The sequence below is a fragment of the Anomaloglossus baeobatrachus genome, chromosome 2 (genome assembly GCF_048569485.1).
Source record: "Anomaloglossus baeobatrachus isolate aAnoBae1 chromosome 2, aAnoBae1.hap1, whole genome shotgun sequence".
NCBI lineage: Eukaryota > Metazoa > Chordata > Amphibia > Anura > Aromobatidae > Anomaloglossus > Anomaloglossus baeobatrachus.
This window is the reverse complement of record NC_134354.1, coordinates 693,392,041-693,404,338: the sequence shown is the minus strand read 5'-3', so window position 1 is coordinate 693,404,338 and position 12,298 is coordinate 693,392,041.

The window sequence follows — 12,298 nt, the reverse complement described above, 5'->3', positions numbered from 1 at the left end:
AGTTGAACAATGCTATGAACTGTTCTTACTAACTGACCACAGATCAAACGTAAAGGGGTTTCCTATCTCCAAGATCCGATCCCAATATGTAGCTGGTGTAATAATAATAATATTAGCAAATATCTCCAATTAGAAATGTAGTATAGTTCTCCTGATATACTATGCTACTCACCTCATGTGCAGGGCATTGCAGGACCTTAGGTATCCATGGTTATGACCACAAGCAACTAACTAACAGTGACTTTGTGTGGTCATAACCATGGATGCCGAAGGTCCTGCAATGCCTTGCACATGAGGTAAGCGACATAGTGAATCAGAACTATACTACATTTCTAATTGGAGATATTTGCTAATATTACTATTATTACACCTACTATATATTGGGATAGGGTCTTAGATAAAGCTAATGTTGCCCTAATACTTTTACCTGATCTATCAGCCTGGCTAGACAGGCTGAAAAATACTCAATGAAATAACAAATTCTCGTTTGTCAAATGTGAGGATAATTAAGCAGACTGAAAAATCATTGTTACAGGCAGCACATCACCCCATGTATACAGGAGATGTGCTAGAGATGAATGACCTGGTATTCTGTGCTCACAGGAAATTGTATTAATGATCGCCCTGTGTACATTGTGTTTGGCCAGTACACGACCGCTGATCAGTGGTCGTTTGATGGGCCATATTGGCCTTGTAAAAAGGGCATATATTGTTTGGCCCAAAAGTAGCTGCTATGCCTGCCAGCTACCTCACTCATTTCTAAAATGACCCTAAGCTTCAAGAGGTTGCCCAGTCTTTTGCAAAAAATCTGCATTCACCCTATGTGACCACAGACTTATGAATCCACACCACACACTGTCAGGATTCTCTGGTGTCAGTGGCAAGAGTGGGTATTTGGGTACGTTTCTGTGGCGCCCCTGACCTGGTCAGGCACCACTGAGTACTGCACCCATGCTGGGGACAGTACAACACAGGTAATCCAGAAGGCTGACCGGGGTGTGGAACACAGGCGCATAGTGATCAGGTCTCACACATGTACCCATGAGAGGACCCCTGGGGATCCCAGGAGGGGGCAAGCCTTCACCTTCACTGGAATAGTGGAGGGGGTAGAGCCTCCATCTCCTCTCAAGGGGTGTGGTGGAGAGTCTGGTTGCTAGGTGGCGTAGGCAAGAACAGGAGAGGAGGAGCAGTGAGCCAGTTCAGTGTAGAGTCCAGGGAGCTCAAGTGAGGAGCAGATCCCTGGAGCTGTGCAATCTGACAGCGTCCGCGCAGTGGCTACAGACGGGGGAGAACGGTCAACTAGGAGTGCTACCTGAAAGCCAGCTTCAGCTAGGGAGTGCAACGGAGTGGGAAGTAAGGAGACTGCTAGAGAGCACCAGGCCCAACCGGGCGGCAGATCCCGAAGCAAGGATAGATCCACCTTTCCCTGCTAAACCTGCCGGTGTGGGGCTCTCAAAGCCCACACCACAACACCACAAAAGCCGCAGCCACGTAACCGCAGTGAGGGCCCATAGGTCACAGGAGGCAAGCAGCTGGAGTGGCCTGGTCCGGGGAACAAGCATACGGCGAACGAAGGGGAGAGAGAGAGGCTGCAGCATCTTCCCTGGGTGACCCCCATAGGGACTAAAAGTCGGGGTCACCCCAAACCACCAAGGGCTAAGGAAGGCGAGTCAGTAGTCACCCTCATAAATTCAGCCTGAAGGATACCTGGTTCCCACCTGGTTCATCCCAGCTACGCCCGGGCTACTCACCCTGCCATCAAATGTGAGTAAAGCCCTTGAAAGACATTCCTGCCTGTGTGGTTATTCTGCGACTTGTGGTACTACAAACCTACACAGGGCCCTGGGGCTTGCCTCACTCTCAGGAGGCTACTACATCCGACTGCACCCACCATCAGCCCCAGGCGTCCCCTAACCTGCAGTGGCGGTCCCCACTGACCGCAATACTGAGAGTGGCGTCACGATCAAAACAGAAGATTTCCTACCAGTGACGGAGATCCAGCAACGTGGAGTCCCTGAAGGTAACGCACCGACACCGACACAACACCTGCGGGGCTTCACATCTGGCGTCACGAACAGGATAGGGACTAGACCTGTTCAGACAGGTGACCATGTGCCTGGGCGGTCCGCTTGAAAAATTGGAAGCGCCGCCATGTTGCCACCATGAAAAGCGCGCTGAAAAACAACAGCAGCCCGCGCTGGAAGAAGTTATCGCCCACGAAGAGGTGTGGCTACCCAGAGATCCCCTGCAGGGTCCTGACCTCGCTGATGAAGAAAGCGGAAGCGTCCAGAGACGGCGGAGCAGAGAAGAAGCCAGTAGCGTGCTAGAGGAAATGGAGTCCAGACGTGGATACCCAGAGCCAGGCTCTGCTGCCTGGTGGTGCCGGGAGCTTGCCATCTTCTGCGACCAGCTGGAGGCCAGGATTGTGCGACAGCTCAGGGAAGAACGCACGGAGCTCCTGGAGATGGCTGCGGCGGTGCGGACCTACGAGGAGGGAGCCGCGCGACGCATGCCAGACCGAGCGGCGACGACGCAGACCCCGATGCTGCCACCGATGGGTGAGTCGAGTGATGCCCCGGCCAGCGCAAGTGCCCCGACCCCTGCTGCCACGCCCGCGGTCCCAGAAGAGGCGCCCGGCGCGGCGCCACCGAACCAGGCCGCAGCCACGCTAGATGCGGCCCGCCAAATCCAGGCCGCCGCAGCCATGCCCCGCCTGGCCCGCAAAGGTCCGACTACCACTGCGATACTGATCCGTGCCGCAGGTGTGACGCTGACCCAGGCTGCCACCCTGCTGAGCCCAGTCCGCCAAGACCCCACCGCAGCAGCGACGCTCGTCCGCGCCGCAAGTGAGATGCTGAACCAGGCCGCAGCCCCGCCAGGTGCGGCCCGCCAAGCTCCGATCGCTGCAGCGACGTCCAGCCCAGCCTGCACAGAGCCCCCTGCAACAGCGACACTGATCCAGGCCGCCGCCATGCCAGGCGCGGCCCGCCAAGACCAGGCCGCCGCAGCGATGCCCTGCCCGGCCCGCCAAGACCAGGCCGCCGCCATGCCAGGCGCGGCCCGCCAAGACCAGGCCGCCGCAGCGATGCCCTGCCCGGCCCGCCAAGACCAGGCCGCCGCCATGACAGGCGCGGCCCGCCAAGAAAAGACTACCTCATCATTTACCCCGGCCTGCAAGGCCAGAGCAGACACCGCTCCCCAGTCCAAAGAGGTCCCTGCTAGGAAGACCCTGATAGGAGAGGACCCCGAATATTGGAAGCTGAAGGCTGACCTGGAGGCCAAGTTCCCACAGGAGATGGTGGACAGATACATGCTCCCTCCGCACACCCCTAAGGCAACCCCTGCAGCAACCACGCTGAAGAGTCCACCGCCTGGGCCAGCTGAGGAACACTCATCCCCAGCGCTGCCACAACCAGAGTGCAGCGAAGAACTAAGGGGGAGAGGAGGCCAGGAAGCTGAGGAGCTGACTCCGGAGCCACCAGCAGTGGATCTATACTCAGAGCCAGAGATGCTGCCCTATTCTCGCTGGGATGAGGAAGACCTAACCCCGTCTGCTGACGAAGATCAGCCCAAAGACCTCACCTGGGAGCCTGCAAGCATGAACCCAGCCCGCAAGACACGGCGCAGCAGAGCAAAGTATCCTCCAACACCACAGTCTCCAGAGCAGAGGGAAGTCATGGTCAGAGACCTGGAGGAGAAAAGGTGCCTAAGAAGGTCCAAAGCCCAGGCTAGAGGACCCCTTTACAGAGGAATAGTAGAGGACTTCAACTTGAAAAGCGGATACGGCTTTATTGTAGTAAAAGGAATAAAAGAGGGCATATTTGTAAATCGGAGAGATGTTCAAGCCCACCTGCCCAGAGGACATTCAGGCAGAAATTTGAAAATTGGGGACTTAGTACAGTTCACCTTGCATCAAGGAGAAAGGGGCTACTATGCCTTAGACGTAGCACCATGTCCCAGACAAGAAAGACAAGAAAGACAAGAAAGACAAGAAAGACAAGAAAGACAAGAAAGACAAGAAAGACAAGCAAGACAAGAAAGAAAAGACAGAGATAAAGAACCAGATGTAGAAACAGACGAAGACCAAGAAAGGAAAGATAAAGAACCTACAGATGAAACAACCACAGACAAAGATCCTACAGATGAAACAACGACGGACGACGACGGAGAGAAAGAAAGTCACAGGTGCCGGTGCCCTACATGCCCACGCCCTGGTGAAATGGAGGAGTAGAGTAGAGAAAAGTAAAGTAAAGTAAGAAGAGAAGTTAAAGTTTTGAAAAGTTTTGTTTGCAACGTTTAAGAAATGTGCCCACAAAAACTATTGTGAGAAAACCATAAACCTTAAGGCTATGAACTGGCTATAGCCACAAACTCTCGCAGTGTAAATAGTTACACCAGTGGCACCACCACCAGGGCCAGCCTGTTTAGGGGCTTGGCTCGTCTGCGACCAGGGGGGCCCGTCCGTAGAAAAGGGCCTTGGCTCACCTGCGACCAGAGAGCACGCCTGTTTATGGGGCCTTGGCTCACCACCACAAAGAGGGTACCTGGCCAGCACCAACTGTGGAGGCCGCCTCTGCATCCTGCCAGAAGAGGCTGACGGCGCGGATCCACCAGGCCAGGTATACCCTGAAACCACCAGCCCATGAAAGCCGCCTCTACATCCTGCCAGAAGTGGCTGAAGTCGCGGCCAACGGGAGAGGAAGATTGGAGGAAAGGTCTGGGGAAGTAGATGGCCCAGACCTGGTTACCAACAGGACCGGTGACCTGCCTCCTGAGAGGGTTTTGGGTGGGTTAACGGACTTGTGGGTGGAGGGTGGTGATGTCTGATACCTGGTGGTTTTAAAAATGTTTTACATGTTTTAATGTTTTATGCATTTTAAAATGTTGTCTTGCAGCCCGAGGACGTGCTGGTGATAACTAAGGGGGAATGTGGCGCCCCTGACCTGGTCAGGCACCACTGAGTACTGCACCCATGCTGGGGACAGTACAACACAGGTAATCCAGAAGGCTGACCGGGGTGTGGAACACAGGCGCATAGTGATCAGGTCTCACACATGTACCCATGAGAGGACCCCTGGGGATCCCAGGAGGGGGCAAGCCTTCACCTTCACTGGAATAGTGGAGGGGGTAGAGCCTCCATCTCCTCTCAAGGGGTGTGGTGGAGAGTCTGGTTGTTAGGTGGCGTAGGCAAGAACAGGAGAGGAGGAGCAGTGAGCCAGTTCAGTGTAGAGTCCAGGGAGCTCAAGTGAGGAGCAGATCCCTGGAGCTGTGCAATCTGACAGCGTCCGCGCAGTGGCTACAGACGGGGGAGAACGGTCAACTAGGAGTGCTACCTGAAAGCCAGCTTCAGCTAGGGAGTGCAACGGAGTGGGAAGTAAGGAGACTGCTAGAGAGCACCAGGCCCAACCGGGCGGCAGATCCCGAAACAAGGATAGATCCACCTTTCCCTGCTAAACCTGCCGGTGTGGGGCTCTCAAAGCCCACACCACAACACCACAAAAGCCGCAGCCACGTAACCGCAGTGAGGGCCCATAGGTCACAGGAGGCAAGCAGCTGGAGTGGCCTGGTCCGGGGAACAAGCATACGGCGAACGAAGGGGAGAGAGAGAGGCTGCAGCATCTTCCCTGGGTGACCCCCATAGGGACTAAAAGTCGGGGTCACCCCAAACCACCAAGGGCTAAGGAAGGCGAGTCAGTAGTCACCCTCATAAAGTCAGCCTGAAGGATACCTGGTTCCCACCTGGTTCATCCCAGCTACGCCCGGGCTACTCACCCTGCCATCAAATGTGAGTAAAGCCCTTGAAAGACATTCCTGCCTGTGTGGTTATTCTGCGACTTGTGGTACTACAAACCTACACAGGGCCCTGGGGCTTGCCTCACTCTCAGGAGGCTACTACATCCGACTGCACCCACCATCAGCCCCAGGCGTCCCCTAACCTGCAGTGGCGGTCCCCACTGACCGCAATACTGAGAGTGGCGTCACGATCAAAACAGAAGATTTCCTACCAGTGACGGAGATCCAGCAACGTGGAGTCCCTGAAGGTAACGCACCGACACCGACACAACACCTGCGGGGCTTCACATTTCCACTTGCGTATAGCTTCCGATGCAAGAGCATCAGAAGCGATATGCTAAGGACCCTTTGCTGCGAGCATCAGCCGAGGGGCATGTGACTGTGATACGATCTTGCAATCGGATGACAGCTGTGGAGAAGATGGAGGGAGCACTTTATCCCCATCTCCTCGGCTGTCTGTCTCTTCATATATCGCACTGCACTTGGATTACATGTGAGTTCAGTGCGATGTTTCACACGCTCCTATAGACTTGTATGGGGGTGCGTGAGCCGAGACTCGCTGCCAAATTGCAGCATGCTGCGATTCATTAAGCATGCCGCTAAGACATGAGAAATTAATCGCAGATGGATACTGCCCCATAGTTTTGCACTAGAGTGAGAGCAATCCAAAGTTTTATCGGATTGCACTCATCAGTGCAAAACACAAGTGGAAACAAACCCTTTTTGTGATTTCATACTTTCAGGCACATTACGACTAGACATGTTTTGCCTCTCTCAATTCACTTACATTGTCTGTGGCCATGCATGTCTAGTCGGAATGTGGCTGGAAGTATCAAAATCACACCCTGGAAGTGTAGTGCACACTGTAAGGATTTGGAAGTCTGTAGGCATGTAGAGTGACTACAGACTTTTAGCAAAAGTCTGATAGCAGATTGAGTTTAGAGGATACAGGATTTATGTGGTCTGAAAATAAAATCTGTTCAAGGCCAACATCTGTTGAAACGTTTCACCCATATTCAGTGTCTGAGACACAGCCCATCAAATACAGCAATACTGCGAATATGTTGTGAAACACGTCTAGGAATATGTGCATAAATATTATATGTCAGGAGTTTTCTGATTGTCATTTTTCATATTAAGATATGTAGTATATGTGTGGCGCCCCTGACCTGGTCAGGCACCACAGAGTATTGCACCCATGCGGGAGCAATGCTTCCAGGTAATCTCCAAAGGCCAAGATGAGGTGCACACACAAACATATAGTGACCAGGCCTCCCACATCACCAGAGGGGACCCTTGAGTAGCCAGAAGGAGTTAACTTTCAATTCCCAGCTGGGGGTGTGTTCAGGGGCTGGTTGCTAGGAAGCAGGGCAGAGAGAGAGAGGAAGAGGAGAGTCTGAAGGAAGAAGTTGAAGTGTGAGGAAGCAGGGCAGAGGAGCTCTAGAGTGTGAGACAGGTCCTGAGGAGTGCAGTAGCTGAAAGCGGGGGAGAAAGGAGTACCGTGGGTCGGCCTGAAAATCATCCAGAGAGAAGGGTGGCTGAGTACGGAGATCCCGGTATCCGAGCACACAAGGGGAACTAGGTCCCCAGTACAGGCAGCAGATCATCCAGAGCTGCTTAACCTACAGGTGGGGGGGGGTACTTCATGCCCTCACCACGACTACACAGAGCTTGAGCCAAGCAGCAATCACCAGGCCCATAAGGGGACAGGGCCAGAAGCCATCCCACCAAGGCCACGCTGCCGGCAGACGAGCCAGAGAGAGGGGAGCAGGGTGGTAACAGCTTCCCTGGAGGGGTCCTACCACGCTTCAAGCAAAGGATCCTCCTAAAACAGAAAGAGTGCAAGGAAGGCGAGTGGACAGCTACCCTCAGAACGGCCTCCTGGAATTCCTGGTTCCACCTGGTTATCACAGTGTCGCCCGGGCATCTCACCGTGACCTCCAAACAGTGAGTAAACACGTTGAAAGACTTCTTGGACTGTGTTTGAGTCATTCTGCGACCTGTGGTCCCACACACATACACCGGGGCCTGGGGCTTGCCTCACTCTCAGGGGGCTAATATACTGACTGCACCCACCATCAGCCCCAGGCATCCCTTAATCTGCAGTGGCGGTCCCCGCTGACCGCAATACTGAGAGTGGCGTCACGACAATCCTAAAAGAAGGTTCCCTACCTGTGACCAGACTGTTCCATCCACGTGGAGTCCCTGAAGGTACTGCACCGACACATACTAGCGGGGCTTCACAACTTCTGGCGTCACGAACAGGATAAGGACTAGACCTGTTCAGACAGGTGACCGTGTGCCTCAGAGGTCCGACCGCAAAAATTGAACCGCCGCCATATTGCCATCTTCAAAAGCGCGCGCTGCAGCCCGCGCGAGGGAGAAGAGCACCGCCCACGAAGAGGTGTGGCCGCCCCAGAATCCCCACAATTCGGAGAGCGTACTGACCCCGGAAGTGGAGAGGGAGCGCGGGGATTTCTGAAGAAAAATGGACGCTGCAGGAGGTAATGCCCCTGGTCAGGGCGACGCAGCCCAAGCGATGCCAGCCCCCGTCGCGCTGGACGCAGCAGCGCCTGGTGCCGGTGCCGCGGTCGCAGCTGCGCCGGCCGAAATCTCCCCCATAATGCCAGTTTCCTTGCTGTATGTCCCAGGAGCGCAATGGCTGCCCCAATACGCCGGTAAAATAGACACGCTGACCGGGTTTAAGAAGAAGATCAACACCCTGCTAGACATGCACGCGATGACTGGTAAGCAGAGGGCCGCTGTGGTGCTGGGACAATTGACTGAAGCAGCAGAATTGGAAGCTGAGTCCTGGACCAATGATGACCGGAGCTCTGTTGAGACCATCTTTGCCAAACTAGCAGCTGCTTTTGAACACCGCACCGAGGGAGAGCTGAGGACGGACTTCTATAACTGCCGGCAGAAGCCCCAAGATAGCATAAGAGCCTATGCCCTCAGGCTGCAGGCTGCACTGCGGGCTCTCAAGCTGGTGGACCCTGTCAGTGATCGGGAAGGAAACCGGATGATGAAGGAACAATTCTTGCGGGGCCTGCGCTCTCCTGAGGATGGGAAGCAGATGAAGCTGTGGTCCCTGGAACACCCTGACGTGGACTTTGCCATTCTGAAAGACAGGGCAGTGAAAGCACTCCAACCTCCTGTGGACACAGACCCCGTCGCACCAGCATGGCCTGCCAGTTCCACGGCTGCAGGAGCGGAATCCTCCTCGCAGGCCCTGGTAACTGCAAAAGGACTCAACACGCCAGCAGAGACCATAAATACACTATCCTCCCAGGTGCAACAGCTCACTAAGGACGTCGCACAAATCCTGAAAGCAATGCAGTTGCCCTCAGAGACCAAAGTCCCTCATCGGATCCTGCTAGCTGACAACCCAGAGGACGTCCCTTGGATGCGGAGGAGAAGAGGTCCCCCAACCCGAGGCAGGAGCAGTGATCGCTATGACTCATCTGGACAACCCATCTGTCGTCGTTGCCAGGAGGCAGGACACTATGCAAGGGCCTGTCCTTTAAACGAGCCAAACCTGGGGCCGGGGGCCAGTCCTCAGGATTAAGAAGATCAGGCCCAAGTCGCTGCTGTGATCAGTACGTGGGTGGACGTCCTGTCCTGTCCATCGTCCTGGACGGGATCCCTACCCCGGCGTTATTGGACACCGGCTCTCAGGTCACCACGATCCCGTATGTCCTTTATCGGAGGTTTTGGTCGGACGACGATCTCCGACCACCGGACCCCTCCCTCACCATCTATGCTGCCAACGGACAACCTATAGACCAGATCGGGGTCAAAGAGGTAACCATAAAGGTGGGAAGGCAGGAAATGAAGGGACAAGGACTGATTGTTGTGGACACTGATATTAGAGAAAGGAACCCGCAAATGATTTTAGGCACTAATGTCATAGAAAATTGCCTAGGGGAAGTGTTGTTGTTGCTTCACCAGATTGCTGAAGGTGCTGAGGGCAGGTCGCAAAGAGCCTTGCAAAAGGAGATCCGAATCATTCTGAGGAAGCAACAGGTAAAACAGACTGGCGGTGAGATTGGTAGTGTACGGGTGATGGATGCAAACCCCATTGTGATACCCCCACGGAGTGAAATGATGATGTGGTGTAGAGCAGCGGTAGGTCTCAGAGGACAAGATTACCAGGCTGTACTAGAGCCCACTCATTCAGACCACTGGCCCACGATTCTGACAGCCAGGGGGGTAGTTGATGTACACAAGGGACGAGTGCCTGTACGAGTGTTGAACTGTGGGGAGGAGGAAGCCAGACTACCAAGGTACGCTACCATAGCCAAACTGTTTACATGCTCAGATGACGCCATAACACCTGTAGGTCCCCTGACACAAGCTGACTCAAAAGAGGGCGAGACCTCCCAAAAGCAGTTAGAGGATTGGTGCCAGAAACTACACGTGGGGACTGACTCTACACCCGACTACCAGAAACATGGGGTTTACAGGGTCGTGCAGGAATACGAGCAGGTCTTTAGTAAGAACCCACTAGACTTTGGTAGGATCAAAGGGGTGCAACATCACATACCCACAGGCAGTCATCCTCCCATTAAGGAAAGACATAGGCCTATTCCACCAGCCCATTACCAGCGCACAAAGGACATGCTGAAGGACATGAAGGAGGCAGGCGTCATAAGGGACAGTTGTAGCCCCTGGGCGGCTCCCCTGGTCCTGGTAAGAAAGAAGGATGGCACGATGAGGATGTGTGTGGATTACAGACGGATAAATCAGATAACACACAAGGATGCCTACCCTTTGCCAAGGATAGAGGAATCCCTCGCTGCCTTGAAAGCCTCTAACTACTTTTCTACCCTAGATCTTACTAGTGGCTACTGGCAAGTATCTGTAGCAGAAGAAGATCGGGAGAAGACGGCCTTCACCACCCCAATGGGCCTCTGTGAGTTCAACAGCATGCCATTTGGACTCTGCAATGCCCCCGGGACCTTCCAGAGGCTTATGGAATGCTGCCTAGGGCACCTCAACTTTGAAACCGTCCTGCTATACCTGGATGATGTCATCGTGTACTCCAAGACCTACGAGGACCACCTGAAACACCTGGCTGAAGTCTTTGAAGCGCTATCCCGATATGGAATGAAGCTGAAACCATCCAAGTGCCATTTACTGAAGCCAAAGGTCCAGTACCTAGGTCACGTGGTCAGTGCAGAAGGAGTAGCACCGGACCCAGAGAAGGTCACAGTCATCCAGGAATGGCCCACACCTACTACCGTTCGGGAGGTACGTCAGTTCCTTGGCTTGGTAGGCTACTACAGAAGGTTCATCAAGGGCTACACGAAAATGGCAGCGCCTTTGCAAGAGCTCCTGGTAGGCCACCCAAAGAAGAAAGGAAAGATCTCCGGCCCGCCATTTCACTGGGGAGAAGCAGAAGAACACTCCTTCAGACAAATGAAAGGGGCCTTGACGGGTGAAGAGATCCTAGCCTACCCTGACTACGGTCTGCCATTCGTACTGTACACAGATGCCAGTAATGTGGGACTGGGAGCAGTGCTTTCACAGGTGCAGGGAGGCAAAGAGCGTGTGATTGCTTACGCCAGCAGGAAGCTCAGGCCTACTGAAAGAAACCCAGAGAATTATAGCTCATTTAAGCTAGAGTTCCTGGCTATGGTATGGGCTATCACAGAGCGGTTCAAGCACTACCTGGCAGCCACCAAATTCACTGTCTTCACGGACAACAACCCCCTGACCCACTTGGATACTGCTAAATTGGGTGCCATGGAGCAGCGTTGGGTAGCCCGACTGGCGAATTATGACTTTACTGTCAAGTATCGAGCTGGCCGCAAGAACGGCAACGCAGATGCTCTGTCCAGGATGCCTCACCTAGCAGACGAGGGTGAAGATGTAGATGATCTTGAAGAGATTGAGCTGCCAGCGTTCCATCGCCATGGAGCAAAACAGTGTCGGCAGTCGCGTGCCAACCGCCAAGAGGTGACCCTGAACCCACTACCTCACTACAACTGGAAGGAGACCCAGGAAAATGATCCAGCGGTAGGCTTGGTAAAGAAACTGATCAGCCAGCCTGGCGCCAGCCTTGACAAAGGAGCCCCACCTGAGGCACAGTACCTATGGAAGGAGAGGGGTCGATTATTCATCTATCAAGACAAACTTTACAGGAGCATCATTGACCCGAGGACGCATGAGAAGGTGTGGCAAGTGATTGTACCACAGAAGGATACGAGGATGGTGCTAGAAGCCTATCACAATGGTGCAGGCCACTTTGGTTGGAAGAAACTGGAGGCCCTACTTAAAGTAAGATTCTACTGGGTGGGTATGAGATCTGCCCTAGAGAAGTGGTGTCGAAACTGCGGGCCCTGCAATCTTAGAAGAAAAGACCAGCACAGCCAGAGAGCACCACTCCAGCCAATCCAAACTAAACGGCCCCTGGAGATCGTGGCCCTGGACCATGTAAAGTTGGCACCCAGCAGACAAGGCTACAACTACGCTCTCACTATGGTTGACCACTACTCCAGAT